At 44.7% G+C, this 23693-nt stretch overlaps 1 pseudogene; it reads right to left on the bottom strand.

The window, feature by feature from the left end:
- Positions 1-1527: 1527 nt before the first annotated feature.
- Positions 1528-21567, bottom strand: LOC138080750 (serine protease 40-like; annotated as a pseudogene).
- Between the last annotated feature and the right edge of the window lie 2126 nt (positions 21568-23693).

Genomic DNA, 23693 nt, shown 5'->3' with positions numbered 1-23693 from the left:
AGAGTGACAAGCATCCCAGGCCATCCCCTCCACTGTCCAAGGCATGGTCTCCTTCAGAAATATGTCTTCTGGTAAATCAGAACCTGCTTTTCACAGCATTACAGGTAGGAAAACTCTTCCTCGAGAGAAAAATCCATACCATGCAGATAAATATTTTCTCTCATGTTAGCACATCCTCTGTGTGCTAAAGGCTTCTTCTTACCAGAAATAAATGGCTTTTTCTCAGGAGCAGGGGTAGTAGGCTGTCTGTGCCTTACTGAGGGGAATGGAAGGCATCAGGGTCCACTCTTCCCAGGTGCCTGCTTTGACTTCCACATGGAGTGGGGCCATGGAGGGAGGTTGACCCCAGCATCGATACTCACCCGTGCCCCAATTCCCAACTGCACCTTCGGTTTCCATAATACCAGCATTACAGAAACAAGCAACACCATTAGGACATGTCACAGTGAGCTAAACCTAAGGACCTCCCCCTTCTCAGGATCTTGCTCACTTCTATCCTACTCTCTCTCCACCTGGATATTGTGCAGCTGGTAAGGGAGGTGTGTTCAGAAGCTGAAATTCCCCTCAGGCTCAGGAAGAGTTAGGGAGAAACTCACAGTCAGAATAAGGAGGGGAGTCCTTATGTCACAGTGGATAGATGACGCCACCCTGAAAGCCCCTTTCTCTCCCAGATGCAGCTAGAACAAGATAGGCTAAGTTTGTCACCCTCCCTTTGCCTTTCTCGTGCTCTGAAGCAGCAGCAAGAATGAGGACCACATACTCCCAGCCCTGAGAGTGTGCAGTGTGGAGCATGGAAGCCTCTGAGGGCTGGTCCCACCCTGCCCTGGAGGAGAGGACAGCCATGCTTACAGAGCCCACCTCCCCCAGTGAATGAGCACGGTTGTGACTCTGTGTGTAGGCACCTCATGGTCCGAGAGTGGGACGCTGTGCCCCTAGGATGGAATGCAGGGGAAGGATGTTAGTGGAAGAGGCGCCCACAACGGTGCATTTACCAAGGAGCATTTGTGTCCCACCACCGTCCACAGGACCAGAGGAAAGACGTTAGGGGCCTGATGGCTCATGGTGGCCTCACTCCAGAGTCTCCCCTCTACTCTAGTTCCCTGGGCCCAGACAGAGGGAAGCCACCTGGAGCCCCTCAACAGAGGGCCAAGCTCCCAGAGGCAGCAGAGACTCAAGCAGAGAAGCTTCACTTCTCCCCATTGAAGCAATCAGCTTTCACAGGACTGGGTACTCAGGACAGACTCACAGTCGGTGACCTCTACCTACACCTGTGGCCCAAGGAGGCTCCCAGGGTACAGGTAGGACTCAACAGGCCCACAGACTGTTCAGGGGTCATAGCAAGTCTCATCTGCTCTCATCTTACTCACTCCAGAGGCCAGGGTGGAAGATGCCAGCAGACGGGATGCATCACCCAGCATGCATGAAAGTGACCTGTAGAAAATGAACAGACCACCAGCTTTCCTCCTTGGGCCCGTCCACATGGGAAAGTGGGGAGACAAGAGCATTTCCCTAGAGAGATTTGGGGCTCTATGTCACAGACACTCCCATTGTGGAGAGATCTGCTCCTGGAGGGGTCCCCGATCCAGGAGCCAGCTGGAATGGCCCCGCCTCCATGCCTGTCAGGACCCCCACATATAGGACCAGGCCCGGGGCTGTGGGGGTAGAGGACACAGGCCTGCTTCTGCTGTTTTCTCTCTGGAGACTAGTCCTGCCTCTGCACTGTGTCCTCCATAGGGGGCATAGCGGTGGGGGCTCAGCCAGGGTCTGAGGGGATGGGCTGTGACCTACGTCGTTGAGTGGCCTCCAGAGCTCACAGAGGGGAGCAGAGAGCGTGGATTCTGAGCCCGCCTGCGAGGTCCTCTCAGAGGTGCCAAGAGGTGAGCACTGAGTCGGGTGAGCTGGAACTAAGGCGCCGATCTGGAGAAATGACACAGGAGGGACCCTGACAGAACAACAAGAAAGCAGACGGGGAGAGTCACTTGCCCTTCTCCTGCCATGAGGTGCAGAAAGGACAGCAATGGAGGGTCCCCATGAAGACTACCCACACTGACCCCAGACAGGGACCTCCCATATACCCACACTGATCCAGCACAGGGCCCTCCCAGAGACCCACACCCCAGACAGGGCCTCCCACTGACCCACACTAACTCCACACAGGGATCTCCCACAGACTCACGGCGACCCTACACAGGAACCCTCACACAGACCCACACTGAGCCCACACAGAGAACTCTGACAGACCCACACTAACCCCAGACAGGGCCTCCCACTGACCCACACTAACTCTGCATAGGGATCTCCCACAGACTCACAGCAACCCTGCACAGGAACCCTCAGACCCAACACAGAGACCTCTGACAGACCCACACTGACCCACACAGGGACTCCACTACCCTCACATGGGAATCTTCCACAAATCCACCCTGATCCTGTATAGCAGTCAACCACAGATTCACACTGATCCTGCTTACAGATCTCTCAAACACCCACACTGACCCCACACAGAGACCTCTGATAGACGCACATTTACCCCACACAGGAAACTTCCACAGACCTACACTGAGCAATCTCACACGAGACCTCTCTTTGAGACCCCCACACAGACCTCACAGGCATTCTTTAGAATCTGAGTATACACACTGTGATAGTTCCTTCATAGTGAGTCTGATATCACTGAACAAACCATGTGCATTGTGCTTTGCAATGCAAATGTGTACAACCAATATTTACAACAGTGTGGAGATTCTTCAAAAAAATAAAATTAGAATACCATGTGATCCAGCAATTCCACTTCCAGTCATAGAGCAAAAGGAATTAAAATGCTTTTATTCTCAAGAGATATCAGTACTTCTCTATGTCCTTTGAAACTTCATTCATAGTAATGGCATGCAGAGAACCTTCCAGTTTGTTGTGGATGAGTCCATAAAGAATACACACACAAATATACATACATAACATATACAATGGGATATTATTCAGCCTCAAAAAAAGTAAATCATGACATTTACAAGAACATGAATGAACCTGGAGATCATTATGCTAAATAATATAAGCCTTCCGGAAAAGAACACTGCATGGTATCACTTACATGTGGAATCAAAAAAAGGACAGTCATAGCTGGTCATGGGGTATCTGCAAACAGATTGGTAAACAGATACAAATTTTCTGTTATAACATGAAAAATAAATGAAAGAATAAAGTCTTGAAAATTTCTGAGAGTAGAATTTACATGTCCCCATATACAAATGTAAATATGTGAGAAGTAATGGGTATGTTAATTAACTTGATTGTTAGAATCCTTTCACAACACATATGTATGTCAAATAACCACTTTATGTACTTTAGCTACACCATGGTTTTGTCAGGTAGCCCTCAAAAAAGAGAAAAAAAATCAAAAAAATGAACAAAACTACTTAAATTTACCATTACATAAAGAGATAAGGAAAAAATGTATAAAATCAGAAGTGAAGGGATATTACTACCAGCTTTATAGACATAAAAAGAAAATTTTATGTCTAGAAACATCCTACCAAGTCTGAATTATGAAGAAATACAAAATCTAAACAGCTCTAGAAGTGAAGATATTGAATAACTATCAAAAAACCTCCAGTGACGGAACACCCAGCATCAAGTATCTTCATGGTGAATTCTACCAAGTGGAAAGAATTAACACCAAGTCTTCTCAAGTTCTTCCAAACAATTAAATAGGAGACAGTTTCCTCAGTCATTCTATGAGGTCACCATTACACTGAATATAAAGCCAAAGACATGACAAAAGTACACCACAGACCAACATCCCTCATGCAAACTGGCGCAGAAGCCCTTTAAAAAACAATAAGACAGAACAACAGAGGAAAGGGCTTATACACCATGACCAAATGGGACTGATCTTGCAATGTAAGATTGGTTCAATAAATGAGAAAAATCAATATGGCTTATCACTTAAAAAGATGGAAATAAACATCATGTGATCATCTTAACTGATGCAGAAAATAAAACATTTCACAAAATTCAATGCCTTTTTGTGATTAAAAAAAAAGTTGATGACTTCAACATAATGAAGGTCACATATGGGAAAAGTCATAGCTATTAAGTGGTGAAACTTTCCCGTGAAAATCAGGGACATAGAAAGGTTGCCTGTTTCACCACTTCTATTCAGTACACTACTAGAATTCCTAGACGAATAAATAAGACAAGATAAAAACTAAAAGATATCTAAATCAAAAAGGAAAAATGAAACTATACTTGTTTTCAGGCAATACAATATCATATGCAGAAAACCTTATGATTACACACAAACACACCAAAAAACACCCTTAGCATTAATAAATGAATTTAGAAAAGTGCCAGATATAAAATCAACATTTAAAAATCAATTCTGTCTCTCTATATTAACAATGGAAAACATGAGAAAGAAATTAAGAAAGCAACACCATTTATCATATCATGAACTATAGAGTAAAATACTAGAAACAACTTTACAAGGGGAAAAAAGAGATGTATATGGAAAACTAGAAAATATTGCTGAAAGAAATTAATAAAGATGCCAACAAATGTAAAGGCATCCTGTGTTCACAGGCTAGAAGACGTAATGCTGTCAATACTAAAAGTGATGCACAGATGACAGTCTCTAATTATAATGAGGTCTTCTTTTTTTAGAAAATAAAAAACTTCATCCTGAAATTCACATGGAATTCTAACAGCCTGAACAGGCAAAATAATGTGTAAGCAAAATAAAGTTTGAAGTTTCAAATTTCTTGATTTCAAAACTTGCTATAGAAGGGGGGTGGTTTCAAGATGATGGAGGAATTGGACAGGGAAACTACCTTCTCCCCTACAAATATATCAAAAGATAACCTGTATGTGGAACAATTCCCATAGCACATCTTCTGAACCCTGGGAGAGGACCCCAGGAGTCCAGAAAGGCAAGCCAATCTACTTGGAATGAGGTAGGGCAAAAGACAAAGACAAAAAGGGAGAGAAAGGATCTTGAGAATCCATCCTGAGGAGGGGGTCCTGAAGGAGAAGTTTCCAGGCAACAAGAAACCCCCTCACAAGTGGGGTTATAGGGGAGCTTAGGAACCTCAGATGGAAGCACAATAATGCAAAACAGAGAAAATTCTGCACAGAGGTTGTGCCAAATTGCAATTTCCAGCCAAAAAGAAGCTCACACACTCTCATCAGCCTGCAGCAGGTGGGGGCTGGGTGCGGAGGCTCTGGCTGTGGGGCTTGGTCCTCAGGGAAAGGACTGGGGCTGAATGCTGTGAAGATACTCCAAGAGGGTTAATGTGACACAGCACAGCAGGACAGGGGAAACTCTGGGACCACTAGAGAAAGTTCACTTCTGTGGGAAGGCTCTCAGGCAGCATTCTAATTCTGCGTGCACCCACAGAACAAAGAACAGAACCATAGAGAATACCTAGGAGGGGAGAGCAGGCTGCAGTTTGTAGCCCCAGAGGCAGAAAAGCAGGCGCACAACTGCCAGAGGCAAAAGGCAAAGGACCACTACAATCTTGGCCCCATGGACCCATGGATCACATCTACAGCTAAGCTGTGAGTGGCCGAGGATCACTACCCACATCTTCCCAGAACCCTGAGTGGCTCAGATCTGCCAGCCAGCAGGGTCATAACCCAAGGACAACTCCCCTGGGGAAACACACAACTCACCTAAGACTGTGGCAACCTCCACAGGACCCAGCTGGGAGCCCAGTTGGCTTGGCTCTGCCAAGGGTCCAACAAACCAGGATCAACTCCCGTGGGAAGTCCACCATTCAATCTTTTGTTATTAATTTTGTTTAATAAGTGTCAGCAAGCTCCAGTGCAGGATGCCCCATGCCAATCCTCCAGCAAAACAGGAACACAATCCAGCATATTAGCACATAGGCTGCCCAAAGTCATACCAAACCCATAGACACCCCGAAACTCACCACTGAACTGTGCTTCAGAGAGACATGATCCAGCTTCATCCAACAGAACACAAGCACAAGTCCCCCCATCAGGAAACCTTCACACTAGTCCAGCCCCACGATGGAGGGCAGATTGCACAACTAAGAGGAACTATAACTCTCCAGACAGGAAGAGGACAAAACACCTACAAAACATAAATAAGACCATTAACTAAACAGTAACAGTAATCTCTGCTGATCGAGAAATAATATAAATGGATTAAACAGTGGTTGAATGGTTTAAAAAAAAAAAAGACCCAACTCGAAGCTATCTACAAGAGACTCATTTTAGATTTAAAGACACATACAGGCTCGAAATGAAGGGATGGAAAAAGATACTCCATGCATGTAGATAGTAAGCAAAAGAAAGCAGGGGTGGCTACTCATATAAAAGAGTGATGTTAAGTCCAAAATTGTTTCCATAGAAAAAGGTCTCTATATTTTAATAAGAGTCACTTCAACAGGAAGATATAAAAATTATATATGCATACAGCATCAGAGCACATAAAGGTATAAAGCAAATACTGGAATTAAAGAAAAAAATTGATTGCATATAAGGGCAGTAAGGGACTTCAATAATCCACTTGTAAAAATGGATAGAAAATCAATAAACAAACATGCCTTGATGAAAACATGTAAGGATCGTATGGTCCTTACAGACATATTTAAACATACCACCAGACAGCAGCACATATACATTCAAGTACACAAGCAACATCCACCAGGATACATAATAGGTCACAATCAAGTTTTAACAAATTTAAAAAGACTGAAATAATTTCAGGTATCTTTTCTGACCACAATAGGATGAAATAAGAAATCCCTTAAGAGCAAGAAAACAGGAAGATTGAGAAACATGTGGAAGCTAAACAATACACTCTTTCCCCCCACTTCTGGTTTTTCTGAGGTATAACTGATATTGACCGCTGCATAATTTTAAGACATACAGCATAATGATTCGACTTACATATATCATGAAATGATTATCACAAGAAGGTTGATGAACATCATCTCTTATGGATACAAAATAAAAATAAAAGAAAAAATGTTTCTTTTGTGATGAGAACTCTTAGGATTTACTTTCTTAACTGTCATATATAAAATACACCAATTTTAATTACATTTATTATGCTGTATAAAACATTTAAAAAAAAAAACATTGGGTCAAAGATAAAATCAAAGGAAAAATAGACACAAAATAGACTGTACACCCAAACTAATATACACCAGTACTTTTCCTAACACTGCCCTTACACATATGAAAAACCTACCATTAAACACATACAAATCCCCAAATTCATGGGTGAAAAAAGCACATGTAAAAATAGTCCTCAAATATCAAACACCTAATCACCAACTACTTGATGTCTGTGTTACAATCTCAACACCCTCCAAATCCAACACTCACCCTTACACACTCACAAAAATAGAGGCATGAACTCCCCTTAATCACAAATATCCACAGACAAAACCAACCTGCACATTGGACAACCTATCAGACTCCCACTAACCAATTAGTTACGTACAAACCCCATCTATGCTTGCAAATCAATCATGATTTGACATCAGACTACAAATAGATGTCTGCTACTTCATCATGGACAAGACTGCCCTTTGAACATATGTGTCGACTGATATTTTCACGTTAAATATTTTCACCTGTGAAACCATGAGAATGTATGTTAGATCTTCACTCACTGTCCACTCATTTTCCAATGACCTGCGCTACTTCTTGCGATGAGCGCTTTCAAGTGGAAGAAATTCCCTTTAGCTTTTATACTCCTCAGAAGGCACGGACTAGAATGGCACCTGTTTAACTGCTCTCACGATTGACCCTCCACTACAGGCCCTGCAGTCCGGGAAGCATTCTTGCAACCTGCTCCCCAGAGGTGCCAGTAACCCTGGTGTAAACACTGCAAGGGAACTGAGCGCTGTAGGGGAGTCTCCCTATACTGACAAGGGCACAAGTAACCCCCAGGGTGAAAAACAGCGCAGAGTGCGACACCTGAGGGTTGAAAAGTCTGTGTCTCCCTTACCTCAAAGTTCCTGTAACTGATGCTAGAGACTGCCCTGAGTGGCACCTCTGTCCACGCAGGGTTGGCGGTTGGGGCTCCGCCCTCTGTATTTCAGTTAGAGTTCCTGTCTTCCTGAGCAGACAACTTTAACAGAAGCTGGGAGCAGCTCTTGAATAATGGCCGTCAGCCTGTCCACAGTGGGCGTGCGCATGCGTGCAGACACTGGGCACACAGACAACTGTCCGAGGAGGTCGCTGCAGGAGGGCAGAGAAGTTAGGGTTCGAACACGCTGAGGAGCTTCTATGTCCATGGCCTCTCACCGGGAAGCTTCATAGCACTCTCTTAAAATCAGCTCTTGTGAGCTGCGCACCGGTGATTTTTACGTTTCACACCTGAAATCCATGCACTTAAATACAAGAGTTTTGGAGAACTCCATCCTTAAATTGGGAAAGTGTTTTCATGCCCTTTCATGCCTTTTCATGCCCTTGGACTGCAGTTCCTTGATTCTTGTTTATGTCTGTCAAAAACCAGTAGGTCCTTTTCCCTAGTAGGCCAAAAGTTTCCATTAAAGAACAATTCTAGCAAAGAATTTCAGATCTGGAAAACGCTCTGAGATACTGTGTGCTGACTCCATTCCTACACTCTCCAAATGCACTCACTCGACTAGAGTATTTTTTCTTATTATTTATTTACTTCATGGAGGGTCTTCAGTAAATGTTGATTCTCAGATGTTTCCTTGCAAGGTTTTTGTTATATCAATAACTTTGATCAAGACTTGAAAATCTGGGTCAGTTTCAGTTGACATAGCAGTAGCATGGGAATAGTTTTATGCTCCCTTCCGTTTTTATTATATATTGGAGAATTTAAGCTCCCTAATTTTTTTTTTAAGAGATAGTAGCAGAATCAACTTACTGATTTGGGTTAGTAATACTTTACAAAGAAGATTCAATCATCAGATTCTCTTAGTGATCAATTCCAAAATTAGTACCATTTCTACTTCACAGGATACCTCTTAAAACCCCTGGTATCTAACAATACTGAGAGCCTCCAAGCACACAGATTGAAAACTCTACAAGACATAAGCATGGAATCCCACTGCACTTCTAATGTTCCATGCTTCAGCAGAATACGATAGGTCATCTAAGGTCTGTGATCCATAACCATAGATTTTTTTCTCAGCAAGCAATACCTGCCTCCCTCCTTTCTGCATGATAGTCAGAGATCATGGTCCAAAGGACTTCTGCTACTCCCTTCTGTTGCCTGTCTCCCCAGATTACTTCTGGACTCATTTAATTGTATCTGCCTCCGTGGTCTAAGATTTTGATGGAGTAAAAAATGACTGTAGACATGAGATGGGATAATTTTTTCCAAAATTCAATTTTTATATCAGTGGCCCTGGGAAGGTTCATTCAAACTCTACTCAGAGCCATGAATAAGAATTTTTTAACAATTTTTTGACAGGACAAGGGGAAGAATCAACAAGAAAGCCCACCTTTCTGGAGTGCCAGGGTACAATATTTTACCTCCCCATTCCTCTAGTGTGAAGTTACTGGTTAAAATAATTTCATCTTTTCCCATGAGAAAAGCTCAAATAGTGAGAAATGTCTCCAAGTTGTTAATTTCTTCAACCCTTAACAGTTTGATTGATGTTTTTTGTTTGTTAAATAAAATTTACTGCGATTTTCCTTAAATTGCTCTCACCTCATCTTCTCAACTAAGGTCGAGGGAGAGTGCACAGAGTAGCTAACCCAGAGAATAAAAAAGAAAAAGTTAGGTGCATGTAAGAAGATATTTTTGTACTGAAAGCGCTAAAGGCCTGGAAAATATGCAGATGGACAAGCCATTCCCTTCCAGTGACTGGTCAAACCCTCTGAAAGTATCCAATATATGTATCATTGAAATCTTTCAGATTTAGAATTGGGAAAAAAGGTAGAAATCATGAGGAACTGGGCATGAGTTAAGAACAATTTCCTACACAATTGTAACAAAGAAGAGTAAAGAACCTGAGTTCTGAATTCCCAATTCCCTATTTTTCTTTTTCAATATGGCCACTGTTAAGTTTTCATACAGCTTTGCCCTTTGAGGCATTTTTTTTCTTTAGTTAATTGTTTTTTTTTTTTCACCAGGAGCAAAAAACTTTTTAAGCAGAAAGAAAAATTTGTGTCCCAAAGGACTCAATTGCTCTTCTAAATCTTTACAAACATTAAAAAGCAATATAATGGAAAAGGAATAGAGATTTTAAAAAATATTAAAATTAACTCAAAATGGAACATAGATTTAAATGTAAAATTTCAAAATTTGAAACATTTTTAAGAAAATAGGAGAAAATCTTTGGATCCTAGGGCTTGGTGAAGGCTTTTTACACATTGAGAGGAAAAACATTATTGATTAAAAAAAAGAGAAAATTGGATTTTATGAAAATTCAATATTTTCCTACATGAAAGACTCTGTTAAGGATGAGAAGAAGCTACAAGTTTGGAGAAATTATTCGCAAGTCACACATCTGACAAAAGTCTTAGAGTGTATAAAAAACTATCAAAACAATAAAAATAGGAACAATTCAATTAGAAAATGAGGAAAAGATATGAAGATACATTTCACCAAAAGAGGACATCTGTTTGACAAGTAATTCATGAAAAGACGTTCAAAACTCCTGGTCTTTAATGTAACTCAAATTAGGAACACAATGAGAATAAATCACATGTTGATTTAGAACAGCTAAAATGAAAACTAACTTCATTATTAGTGAGTGTGCCAAGAATAAGTTATCTCATAGTGCTGTTAATGGAACTGTAAAATGATACAGTCAAACCTAAAAGCAGTTTGGCTATTTCTTTAAAAAACTAAATATATACTTACCATATGGTCCAGCAATTGCATCCCTGGCTGTTTACTCCAGGAAAATGAACACAGGGTAACAGGATCTGAGTATAGTCTGCAGGAGTACAAAGATATTCAAGTTCTGTAAGAAAGATCAAGATTTGAATCCCTGTTCCCACTAATTCCTACTTATGTGACCTCTGAAAAACTACTTAACCCTGCTAGGCTTCAGTTTATCTTTTAAAAGCAGCTAAACCAAGATAAGAATGCTGAGCACTAAGTCAGTTTCAGGCAATGGGGAACTGGCTGCCCTGGAGCAGACATTCGGTCCATCTGTTATGTGGATATGATATGTGTTGGAATCCCCTGGTTAGAGGTCTAAGGAAAACCGGGTGGGCGGTGGCGGGGTGGGGGTGGGGGGCAGAAAAACACCTACCTCCAGAAATAAGATATAGGAAGGCCTGGCCCCAGGGCACAGCCAGCCTGAGGCTGCTGGGGTTGGGAAGAAAATAAGACCTTAGGACCAGTGGAGTGGCTACTAGTGCAGCTGAACTGCCTGAGCTCCCCTGGTCTTCTGGAGAATGTGTGTGGACCACATGGTGTCTCAGTAGCTCCCTGACTCCAGGGCCCTGAGCAATCTTGCCTAAGGACCCATACCAGAGTTCCCCACCAAGGCAGGGAAAGTTAGTCTTCACCTTCCAGAGACTGCTGGGCTGTTAAGGGCTGAAGCTGATGGTGGTACCTCAGTGGTAGAACTCTAGCCAGAGGAATGGCCAAACGCAGGGACTGTGGAAATGTGTGGATGCTGGGAAGACACTTTTTTTGAGACCTTTTCAACTCGAGTGCGAGTTCCTGGCTCCAGACATGGGATCCATGTGAGAGTGCATGTGAGTCCATTTGTGGTTATCTGTCTGTGGGAGTCCAGGATATATCGGCAATGCCAGGATTGGAAAGAACTTGGCCTGAATCTTTTGAATAGCGTCTAGTCCGTATTGGATATGTGCTAAAGGGGACATCTACCATATTATCATGCGAAGTCTGGGGTGGGTACATTCTGAGGCCTCCTGGGGTGCTGCTGGTTACACAATGACTCTGTGTCAGGTACTTGGCAGGAAGGATGATGAGAACACTGCTTCCAGGCTTATTGCCAGGCAACTAAGTCCTGAGTCAGCTAAGCAGAAAGAAGACACTAGGCTCCTACTGCTGAAGGTGTGTGGACTCTTGGGACAGGCTGGCCTGAGGCCCTGGCCAGAAGGGAGCCATTTCATGTGGGGTTCAGGGCCAGGAAGGTGGGCAGTGAGTTTGGAACCATGGAGGTAGGTGAGGGATGATGGGGTCCGTGAGGGAACATGGGGTGGGTGAGGGATCCATGGGGTCCGAGAGGGATCATAGAGTGGGTGAGGGATCATGGGGGTGGCTGAGAGGACATGGGGGTGGGTGAGGAGTTACTGGGAGTCAATTCTAGGAGCAGAGGTGTGAGGTCTGCCAGACTGGACCTCAGCTCGCAGCCTGGCAAGGGTCTCCTCGCTCTGTCTCCCACTCAGTCGCCAGATCCCCCACGTGCAAGAGCCTTCTGTACTGTAGGCAGGAACCCCCTTCCTCATGGCCTGGGTCATGTTCCTCAGTCCAGCTCAATTGTCCTGATGCGGGGAACATCCCCTTACCTCCACAGGGAGAAGGTCATCCCTTCTCCAAACCTGGGGAGTGATGCTTCTTTACTTTGAGAAAGATTCTTACTCCCCTGCAGTACAGACACCTGACACTATGTCTTACTTCCTATTACGGGCTGAATTCTGACAACCCCCAACCCCAGTTCATTGACTGAGGTGGTAAAGAATCTGCCTGCAATGCGGGAGACCCAGGTTTGATCCTGGGGTTGGGAAGATCCCCTGGAGAAGGGAATGGGCAACCTACTCCAGTATTCTTGCCTGGAGAATTCCATGGACAGAGGAGGCTGGCAGGCTATATACTCCATGGGGTCACAGAGTCAGACATGATTGAGCAACTAACACACAGAAAATTCTTATGTTGAGTCCTAACCTCCAGAACTTCAGAATGTGACTTTCTTTTGTCTGCGCAGTCCAGCATGTGGGTTCTTGGCTCTTCAACAAGAGACTAAACCCATGCCCCCTGCAGAGGAAGCCTGGTGTCTTAACCACTGTACAACCAGAGCAGTCCCCAAATGTGACTTTATTTGGAGTAGAGCTTTTAAAGAGATAATCAAGTTAAAATGAGGCCACGAGGATGGATCCGGGTACTGCTAAGTCACTTCAGTCGTGTCCAACTCTGTGTGACCCCATAGACGGCAGCCCACCAGGCTCCCCCCTCCCCGGGATTCTCCAGGCAAGAACACTGGAGTGGGTTGCCATTTCCTTCTTCAATTCATGAAAGTGAAAAGTGAAAGTGAAGTCGCTTAGTCATGTCCCACTCTTAGCGACCCCATGGATGCAGCCTACCAGGCTCCCCTGCCCATGGGATTTTCCAGGCAAGAGTACTGGAGTGGGGTGCCCTTGGGTTGCAAATGGTGCCCTTATAAGAAGGGGAAATGTGGACACAAACACGCAGGGGGAAGACCCTGTGAGGACACAGGGCAGAGGTGGTGTCTATAAGCCAAGGCGAGAGGCCTCAGGCTTCTGGGCTCCGGAACTGTGATAAACAGTTCCTGTTGTCTAAGCCACACTGCCTGTAATATTTGTTACAGCAGCTGGAGCTGACTGATGTTCTTCCTCTGAGGCCTGTGCATTCCCACAGTAGAAAGACGCCCTTCTCTCTCCCCAGCTGGACTCCTTCAGAGTCCCCACCCCTGCCCTCCTCCTGCTGTAATGGCCCTGCTGCTTCCTGTTTGCTTGTCCAGGGAATCAGACGATAGACCTCAAGAGAAGGGCTGAGTGCTGAGGATCAGGAGGAGCCATAGGGCCCCAAGACAGAATCAGGATGACTCTCATTTGTTTTTATTTGGCTTTTCAAGCTTGGATTGTGGGGGTCACAGCTGGTGGACAGGGAAGCCAAGAAGAGACCATCGAGACCTGATGGGGCTGGAGGAGGGGAGGGGGGAAGGTTCCAGTGAGCAGGCCGGGTCCTGAGGCACACAGCTGGAGCTGAGGGGCTTGACGGATCACCACAGGGCATTTCTCAGGGCCCCAAGCATGAACAACACCAGGGGCCAGGTCTGTGGAGGCACAAAGGCTATGCCTGGCATGGACGAGCCGGCAGCCTGCAGAGACTGGTGTGGAAACTGGGTCTGTGGAGGAGTGGACGTGGGCTCAGGGAGCAGTATAAGAGCAGACGTGGGCTCAGGGTGGGGTGTAAGAGTGGACACAGGGGCTCAGGCTGTGCTGCCACATTTTAGGGTAGCCACTTACCCTCTTTGGGACCTGTTTGCTCACCTATAAAACAGGGGAAAACAGAAAGTGTGAAGAAAGCATCAAAATTCGAATATCCAACAGTGGGACTTCCTTGGTGATCCAGTGGTTACAAATCTGCCTTCCCATGCAGAGGACACTGGTTGGATCCCTAGTCAGGGAACTGATATCCCACGTGCCACAGGCCAACTAAGTCCACATGCCGCCACTACTGCGCTCACGTGCTCTGGAGCTCACGTGCTACAACTGAGAGAGGCCCGCGCGCAGAAACGAAGAGCCCGAGTGCCATAACTAGTGCCCACCCAACACAGCCAAAAGAAAACAAACAAACAAATGCAAAAAAATACACACACACACAAATATCCTACGGTAGACTGATATCTGGAATATATAAAATACATAAAGAGCCCCTAAACGAAGAGATAGAGCACCCAACAGAAAAATAAGAGGGGGAAAAAATCTTGAAAAGAAACTTTACAGAAAAAGATATCCAATGATAATAAATATGTGAAAGTATATTTAATTGGTCATCAAGGAAATCAAACTACAGTAAGCTATTAAAATGAAAAAAGATGAAAAGTGCTAAGTATTGGTGAGAATACAAACTCTCATCCACTGCTTCAATGAGTGGAAATGGTGAACCACTTTGAAGACGTTTGGTAATGTCTGCCAAAGGTGAATACATGCATACCTTTTCCTCCAACAGTACTACTCACGGGATTCTGTGAAACAGAAGACGAAACATTTGGAGTGAAATGAAATGAAACACTTGGAGCACTAAAATACCCACTAAGAGTAACTAATCATAGGATTCAATGCGCACAGGAGCGTCCTGTAGAGCAAGGAGACTGAACACACTACAACTACAGGCAACAGCATGGACGAATCTCACAGATACAACGTGAAGACAAGAAAGGCTGACAACTGGAAATAAATTCTACTTATGCAACATTCGGAATCTAATCTAAAGTACTGAAGATGAAGATGGTGGTTTGCGTTGGGTGTTGGTGACAGGAAGGAGGTGTGAGCGGGGCCTCTAGGGTATTGATCACATGTTGCTTCACTATGTGAAATTTTATCCAACTTATGAAAAGAGCATGGATATATTCTTTTGTATGTATGTTACACTTCAATAAAACCTTTAAAATATACTTCAAGAACAGATGCTGTAGGTGTCCTCATGTGCAAGGGAGTTAGGAAGGGGGGTTGGCCTGGGGGACACTGCCAAGGGATGGAGCCCAGGAAGACGCATGGAGGAGGAAACGGGAAGTCCCAGGGGCTCCACAAAGAGAGCAGAGGCAACACAGCCCCTCCCCAGGGAAACTGAGGCCCTGAGAACAGGCGAGGGAAAAAGAGAAAGCGCCTTACTCATTTGGCAGATGGACTTTCTGTGGAGAAGTCCCCAGCCCACAGCATGTCCACATGTACAGAGCAGTTCTTGCCTTTTCCATCTCAGTATAAGTTTATAGAACTTGTTCTCAACGAAGCTCACATTCTCTCCTGGAGATGGAAGGGTTCAAGCAGAGGTGCTCTGAGGATAAGTAGGAAATCAGGGAAGGAGGCTGTACCCAAGCTACAGAGCTCTGCCTTATCGGTCAGCACTACACTTCAATGTGGGGTTTTCTCCAAACACCTGAGCTTTCATCCTTGTTTCAGACTTCTACCTATGCCTAATAAGCCCTCCCCTGTTTCTCAAACTTTTCCAAACTCATCCTATTCCCTCTACCTCTTTTATAATAACAGACACACTATTTCACAAAGGAAAATGGCAAATCCCTCCAACACCTGCCACTCACTGGTGCTTAGTAATCGTTCACCAACCTATCTACCCTTTCACAAACCATCCCATCCAGTCACCTTTTGTCTGTCACTAACCTTGCTTTCCATCCACTTGTTCCTCCATCCTACTACCCATCTTCCCTCATGTCCCATTCGCCCACTCAGCCTTCCATCCATTTGCCTATACACTCATCTTTTCACCCATCTCTCCATTCTCCCCTCCATCAATAGACCCACTCACTCCATCTCTCTGCCCACCATCCTTTCAACCATTGGCCCAGCCATCTTCCCTTCCACCCATTCATCCTCCCACCTTCCCGCCATCCATCCTCTCGCCCTATCACTCATTTATTCTTCATCCAGTTTACTCATTTATTCCTCCATCCTCATGTTAAGTATCTTTTAGCTAATGATACTAACATTTTTAGTTGGCGCAGAGAGGTTAAATGAAATAAGTATTATTATTTTAGATCTAATAAGTGGTGTAAAGGAAATAAAACAAGAAGATGTACTATTAGGGGTTGCCTGTTTTAGCTCATGTGATCGAGTGAAACTGCTCAGAAGAGTAGCCAAGCTGCATATGTTATGAAACAAGGCATGATGAGCTTAGTTGGAAAAGCAAATGAGTCCAGGGAGATAGTCAAGATGCAGACCTAAGGTGGGAACTGCCTTGGCATCATCAAGGCAGGAAGGAGGCCTGCTGGCTGGGGTGGTGTGGGTGAGGGGTGCAGTAGGAGGTGAGAGAGAGGAATGGGGCCTGAGAGCAAAGGCAGGGAGTTGCGACCTTATTTTAAGTAGAAATGAGAAGGCACTGGGGGTGATGAGGAGGGAACTGGCATGACTCCTGCTCTAAAGCAAATATTTAGACAGCTATGTGGAGACTAACGAAGAGCACACAGGGTGGGAGCCGAGATCAGTCTGGAGGTCCAGGGAAGAAAGACCCGGGGGCAGCAGTGGGATACCTACCAGGTGCTAGGCCCTGCCTGGGGCACAGACTGGGATATTGAAACAACAAAGACAGGGTCCCTGTCCTCAAGGAGGAACTAGCCTGTGTGTGTGTGTGAAGTGTGTATACATGTGTTGTGTGTGTTTGGGTGTGTTGTGTGTGTGTGCTGTAAGAATTATGGAGACCTGGTTGTTTGTCCTATAATTACTGAGTGTTACTGACACACTAATAAGCAAGGACCATGGATGCTGGAACATCCCACCCAATGAAGACAGAATCTATTCAAAATGCTTATAACACCTCTGTAGAACATCATACCAAATTATGACCCTACAAACAATTACAAATAAATATTCTTTCCCTCCATAATTTTGCATCATAATCATTTCACCAAGTTGTAAACACTCCTTTCCTTAATGAAGACTCTTGCTTATAAGTTATTCATAACTTTTGGCCTAGATTTCTCCTCTTTCAATCTTAAAAAATACAATTTTTTTCCTGTTACTCAGTTTGCCTAATAACCCTACAAAGTAGATAACTGACCTGAGCTGGGAGAAGAGCAAAGCGAGTTTCAGAGAGTGAAACCCTCTAAGTCATAATCATTTTAAACTGATCAGGCAGGTTTAGAGGTCAGAGGTAATACTTCAGTTTTCTTTCTACTTTTCCCAAGCACCTCCTATGGCACTGGGAAATCAGAGAGTTTGTTAGTGACCTGGAAGGAGTCAGGCCCCAACCATGACCTTTGAGTTGGATCAAGTCATCTCAGATCTATGGTTGATTTAAACCTTGGAATCAAGAACCAGAAAGACTTCAAGAACTCAGATTCTTGATTCCAAAGTCAGATTCCCAGACTTCAGAGCTTTACACTTTAGGGGACACCAAAGCCTTAGAATCACACACTTTCAGAACTAGAACTAGAATGGTCCAGTCCTCTGGAAATGAAGCATAGTGGGCCAAGGGGACCTTTGCCTGGAGACCCCTCAGGTAGAGACATACCTCCCTTCTTTGCTCCTGTCCTTCTCCCCTTCCTCCTCCTCCTCTTATCCCCCCCCCCAACTCCCCAGTAACCTCTCACTTTCTTCATTGCACATCCCCCAGCCAGTTATCCAGCAGGATGAGTTACTGGGGAGCTTCATGCCAGGGACTGGGAGGCAGGCAGGGATGATGTAGGAGGTGAAGTTCACAGGAAAGAGCAGCTGCAATATGGCAATGTCAATCCCGAAGGGATATAACTTCTTGAAGTCTGGGTGTGTGATAATCCGAGTCACAGACACCTCCTGGGTGTGCTGGGTATGCTGGTACAGCTGGGTGCTTCCTAACAGAACCTGATAGTTCCCAAGGGCTTAGGATTTCCTGGAGGAAGAAAGGCGTGCTGTCACCATCATCTCCAAGTGGGGACTAGCTCTTTCCCTGCATCCTCATCTAACTGCCCACACCCCTCTGGACCCATCCACTCCTTGTGACGCCAGACAGCTTCTGTCCATCCATTTTGAATGTTCAGGAGGCCTTCTTTCTTGAGGCTAATTGATATCCTATTTACAGTTTCAGACATATGGCTGCTTTCTCCATTAGAAACTAGAATGGCAGAAGCACTGAATCCTTGCTCTGGAAATGTCCTCAGTGGGATCATCAAATGAAGGCTTTTTGATTGTACACAGCAGGCATTCTGGGGCAGTTCTCTCTCTCACTTTACCCTTCTGGAGACCCCATACAACCCACCTTCTGGCCCACTCTTCCTGACCATCCCTTTTCTTTAAACACCTCCCTGCCCAAGTCCTGCTTCTCCACTTAGTTACAAAGATTTACAAAATATTTGTTAAATAAATGAGCAACTGGGTGCAGGAAATGGAACCTCGCCTTGTTTCCCCAGCACAGGTGCTGAAACCAGTTCAGTTCAGTTCACATGCTCAGTCATGTCCGACTCTGCAACCCCATGGGCTACAGCACGCCAGGCCTCCCTCTCCATCACCAACTCCCAGAGTTTACTCAAACTCATATCCATTGAGTCGGTGATGCCATCCAACCAACTCATCCTCTGTCATCCCCTTCTCCTCCAGCCTTCAATCTTCACACCTCATCTACTTGGAGGCCCTCTCTCATGTTCCCCTCATCCGATCCTTGCCCTCCAGCAGGCACTCATTCTCCATAGCCCTTCTCCTGACCCTCCCACCCCCACTCCATGTGCTCTGCCCTTCTCACCCATGCTGGGCTTTCTCTTCTGACAGGATGGAGGTATGGTGAAGTGGGATTTGTCACTTCACCCTGATTCACAGAGCGGCTTGCATGGAGCATGGCACAGAGTGGTTGCTGACAGACTCTGAGCCCTCAAAGCTCTTGTGCCCAGACCTGGACTGTGATGCCTGAACTCCCTGGTGACTCCTCCTCCTCTGTTCAGAAGTCTGTAACTAAGCCAGCCCCAAAAGGCTAGGTGAATTAGACTCCTGAGCAGCCCTGTCACTCTCCCAGGGAGCCCACCCCCACTTATGCAGCCTGGCACCACGGCTATCTGCATGCACGCCAGTGACCATGACTCCTCCTGGGCACACAGTTTTGCAGGAGTAGTAAGAATTGCCCAGCTGTTGGTCATACACGCGGTCCCAGGCCCCTGCCTAGAGTCTGACACCTGGAAATAGGGGGCATTGAGAAGAAGTTTTGATCTGAGATGGGCCCATACCAAATGGCAGCGAGGACAGACACTGCCGCTCTCCTGAGGCACACCTGTGTTGGGGAACAGATACAGGGGCTGAGGGCAGAGCATGAGGAGGATCCGGGCAGGTGAGTGGGAGGACAGTCCAGGTGGAGGGTACACAGGCCAAAGCAGGAACGACATGCCTCTGAAGGCCACAGACTGCCCAGAGGAGCTAACGTGGGACACTATCCCCCTCCCTTGCCTAGGCTATAGACTCACTTGAGAAAGCAGTGGGCAGTGGAAAGGAGCTAGCTGGAGTTAATGAGGACAGCTCCACAGACGTGCAAGCCCTGGGATTGCAGACTGGCCTGCCGCGGCCACTGGCCTCCGTGTCCCAGCCACCGTAGATCCTCCCATCACCTTGGGTTTCCCACACACTGTGGAGACTCCCCTGCCACCTATAGTAGAGACCCCAGGTGTCGCAACCAGGAGGGTCACATCACTTCACAGAGGCCAGGCCAAGGCCAGGCGTCCAGCGGCCTAGTCAAAATGACAGGGCTACCTGGACTCCGCCTTCACTGATATTTAATGAAGTTTAATTTACTATTCTTTCTTGTATAACTCATGCTTTGCATGTTATATCTAAGAGATCATGAAGAGTTTCTCCTATGTTTTCTCTGTGTTTTCTCTGAGAAACTGTAAAGGTTGTTTCCTACATTTGAAACCATGATCATGTTTTAGTTCATTTTTACCTACCAGATATAATAGGTTTCCGTTTCTTAGTTTTTCATCTTTCTTGTGTATATCCATTTGTACCAGCACCTTTTCTTGGTTAAAAAAGAAAATTTACTCTTTCTCATATTGAATTGTTTTAGAACATCTGTTGACAATCAATTCATAACAAAAAGTAAGGTTCTACTCCTGGACTCTCAATCCTGTGCCAATGAACTGTATTGCTTTCCTGTGCCAGAATTCCACTGTCTCGATTAGTATGTATTATGGTAAAATCTGAAATCAGGTAATAAAAGTTCTCCAGCTTTATTCTATTGCCAAATTGTTTAGGCTATTTTACATCCTTTGAATTTCCCTATGAATTTTAGGATCAGCTGTCAAATTCTACCCAAAAAAAGCCTGCTAGAATTTTCACTGGGACTGCATTGAATTTATAGACCAATTTGAGGAGTTGCTTTCTTCATAATATGAGATCTCCTGATCCATGAACAAGAACAGTTGCTTTGTATAGACCTTTAATTTCTATCAGCAATATTTTATAGTTTTCAGTGTACAGATCTTGCACTTCTTTATTATGTTTATTGCTAGGATTTTATTCTTTTCCATGCTATTATGAATGAAATTATTTTGTTAATTCTCTTTTCATATTTTTGTACCTAGAATACATAAATGCAATTTATTTTATAAGAAATATTGCTTCCTATGAACTTCCTACACTTGTTTATTCATCCTAGTCTGTTTTGTCTTGTTTTACATTGCTTTGGTGGGTTCACTGGGTGTTTCTAACATATAGGTTCATCTCTTCTGCACTAAAGGTTCTAATTTTTCCATTTAAAGTGGGATTCCTTTACTTATTTCTCTCCTATCTTCTTCTCTCTCTTTTTCCATTCCTCCCTTCTTTCCTCTCTTTCTCTCTCTCTCCCTTTCTTTCTTTCTTCCACATCACAGAGTTGACATTGATAAGGACTTTGTTCTTTTAAATATAATCTATCAATTTTTGTCTTTAATTTTGAGTGTTTAATCTATTCACAGTAATGTAATTATTAATACAGTTGGAATTACATTTTCCAGTTTGCAATTTGTTTTCTGTATATCTCTTATATTTCCCCCCAATTTGAGACAGACTGGGATGTGGGACCCTTTGCTGAAGTGCTGCAGCAGATTCCCATACACTGGTGTACACATGGGTGAGTCCCACCTGTGGGTTAGAGTCCCACAGCAACATACAACTGGCTGGTTTCCAGGTTTGATCACCCGAGTGGGCAGTGCACAGGGTGCTCCCTCCTTAACTGGGCCTTTCTGGAAGCTCACAGGTTGGTGCCTGAATAGACACCCACATGGGCGTGAATTGAAACTGCAGTCTCTTTCTGTCACTTTCTCTTTTTTCAGTCTTTTCTGTCCCTCCTTCCCTTACCCCACCCTTAGTCCTACACCTGCACACCCATCCCCTTAATCCTGAATACTTCTTGTTTGTGTCTTCAAGTTTCTGTCATTGGTATCTTTGTTTTATTTAGGTTTGTCTGTCCAACTGCTCCTGCAAGTCTCTGCTGACATTGTGGGCGTGGTGGAGCACCTATGCCTTGAAATACAAATGCAACCCACATTGTTTGACACTCCAGCCTTGGGTCGCTTGCCTGTGAGCTTAGTCATGTCTGCCTTCTTGTGACCGTTTGGACTGTAGCCCACCAGGCTCCTCTGTGTATGCGGTTTTCCACACAAGAATACTGGAGTGGGTTGCTTTTCCTTTTCCAGAGGATCTTCCCAACACAGGGATCAAACTCGGATCTTCTGTGTCTCCTGCATTGCCGCAGATTCTTTACCCACTGAGCCAACTTAGTGGGAGTTTAAAGAACAAAAAAGAAATGAGGAACCTTCATCTCTCCTCTCTGCCTTTGCAGTGTAACTATTCTGCTGCCAGGCTCCTTTGTCCATGGGATTCTTCAGGCAAGAATACTGCAGTGGGTTACCATTTCCTACTCCAGGGGATCTTCCAGACCCAGGGATTGAACCTGTATCTCTCATGTCTCCCTCATGGAAGGTGGAATCTTTACCACTAGCACCAACTGGGAAGCCTATTCTGCCAGGACTCTCAGGAAATACCTGATCCATCTGTGATCCCCCAAAATGAGGGGTGGAGGAAGACCTTTTAAAGTTCAAGCAGGAAAATGATCAGGTCTCTGGTGCTGTAAAAATTAACTTGCCTGGCTTAAGTTTGTGGGTTTAATAAATACAGACTTCTCTGTATTATCAAAGTTAAGAAATATACTTTTCTTGTACCTAGCATTACTGGAAATCAATAAGTGCATACTGTTTTTATTGTAAAATCTGTCACTGAGAAAAATAACCTGATATGATTAAACTTTTAAGTAAACATGACTGAGATAGGAGTTTTAAGTAAACTTTGATCTGCCTCTTGAGAAACCTATAGGCAGATCAGGAAGCTACAGTTAGAACTGGACATGGAACAACAGACTGGTTTCAAATAGAAAAAGCAGTACGTCAAGGCTGTATATTGTCACCCTGCTTATTTAACTTATATGCAGAGTGCATCATGAGAAACGCTGGGCTGGAAGAAGCACAAGCTGGAATCAAGATTGCCTGGAGAAATATCAATCACCTCAGATATGCAGATGACACCACCCTCATGGCAGAAAGTGAAGAGGAACTAAAAAGCCTCTTGATGAAAGTGAAAGAGGAGAGTGAAAAAGTTGGCTTAAAGCTCAACATTCAGAAAACTAAGATCATGGCATCTGGTCCCATCACTTCGTGGGAAATAGATGGGGAAACAGTGGAAACAGTGTCAGACTTTATTTTTTGGGGCTCCCAAATCACTGCAGATGGTGACTGCAGCCATGAAATTAAAAGACGCTTACTCCTTGGAAGAAAAGTTATGACCAACCTAGATAGCATATTCAAAAGCAGAGACATTACTTTGCCGACTAAGGTCCGTCTAGTCAAGGCTATGATTTTTCCAGTGGTCGTGTATGGATGTGAGAGTTGATCTGTGAAGAAAGCCGAGCGCCAAAGAGTTGATGCTTTTGAACTGTGGTGTTGGACAAGACTCTTGAGAGTCCCTTGGACTGCAAGGAAGTCCAACCAGTCCATCCTAAAGGAGGTCGGTCCTGGGTATTCATTGGAAGGACTGATGATAAAGCTGAACCTCCAATACTTTGGCCACTTCATGTGAAGAGTTGACTCATTGGGAAAGACCCTGATGCTGGGAGGGATGGGGGCAGGAGAAGAAGGAAGGAGATGACAGAGGATGAGATGGCTGGATGGCATCACCAACTCGATGGACATGAGTGTGAGTAGACTCCAGGAGTTGGTGATGGACAGCGAGGCCTGGTGCAAAGAGTCGGACATGACTGAGCGACTGAACTGAACTGAACTGAACTGATGGGAATAATTGGGCTTCCCTGGTAGCTCAGATGAAAAAGAATACTCCTGCAATGCAGGAGACCCGGC

Source organism: Capricornis sumatraensis, chromosome 6 (genome assembly GCF_032405125.1).
Source record: "Capricornis sumatraensis isolate serow.1 chromosome 6, serow.2, whole genome shotgun sequence".
Lineage (NCBI taxonomy): Eukaryota > Metazoa > Chordata > Mammalia > Artiodactyla > Bovidae > Capricornis > Capricornis sumatraensis.
The sequence above is the reverse complement of the archived record's forward strand: the minus strand, read 5'-3'. Positions and strand labels throughout refer to the sequence as shown.